This window comes from Cryptotermes secundus, unplaced genomic scaffold, assembly GCF_002891405.2.
Source record: "Cryptotermes secundus unplaced genomic scaffold, Csec_1.0 scaffold938, whole genome shotgun sequence".
NCBI lineage: Eukaryota > Metazoa > Arthropoda > Insecta > Blattodea > Kalotermitidae > Cryptotermes > Cryptotermes secundus.
The window spans coordinates 649,979-650,977 of NW_019737398.1; positions in this window are offsets into that span (position 1 = coordinate 649,979).

The following is a 999-nucleotide window of genomic DNA, read 5'->3' on the forward strand; positions in this document are numbered from 1 at the left end:
AATGACAGTATCCTCTTCTGTCCCCAAGGTCATCCAGCATCTTATTACGTCTTCTTCCTCGTCTTCTTGTCACTTCTATCCGCCCCTCTATCTTTCCTTCAATAACGTCTTTTAGAAGGCAGTTTAATATAGATACCATACAGAAAAACACAGAAACTGTAACTGACTCTGGTAAGGAGGGTGGTCTAGAAGTAAACATGGAGAAAACTATATGTTGCTTTCTCATCACTGGAATGAAGGGCAAAATCATGACATGAAGATAGGTAACATGTTTTGAAAATGCGGCACAGTTCAGATATTTGGGGATGACAGTAACAAATGAAAACCTGATTTATAAGGAAATTTACATTCAGTTACATGTAGCCAAAGTACAAAATGGTCTGTCTCACTCCAATAAAAATAATAATAAAAGAATCCTCTCCACATCCCACCCCATTGACTCCAAATCTCCCAACATCCATCTAAATATTCTATTTGTATCCCCAACAGACCCTTCAATTTATCCTACCAAATTACCCTTCGTATTCCTCTCCTGTGACCGACATGTCCTTGGCTCTTTATTGTTGTCCTCAATACACCTAAACCATCAGATCAGGAATTTCAGCCCCTAAAAATATTCTGATAATCCACAATACACACTAATCCTTAGCTTAATTCCATGTTCAGAACATATTTGAGGTGTTACTTATAATCCTTCCTTTCTCAGCCTACACCACAGGGCACTTTAGTTAGGTTAGAAGTGTGAGCAACTGCTGCAGTTCCTTCAGTCCTGAGTGTCCTGCAAGCCCTTAATCTTGCTGATTGTGGTGTATTTTAGAAATGTAAGCCCTGCAGTTGGTGAGATTCCTCTACTAATATTTAGGACCATTTNCCCTTCAATTTATCCTACCAAATTACCCTTCGTATTCCTCTCCTGTGACCGACATGCCCTTGGTTCTTTATTGTTGTCCTCAATACACCTAAACCATCAGATCAGGAATTTCAGCCCCTAAAAATATT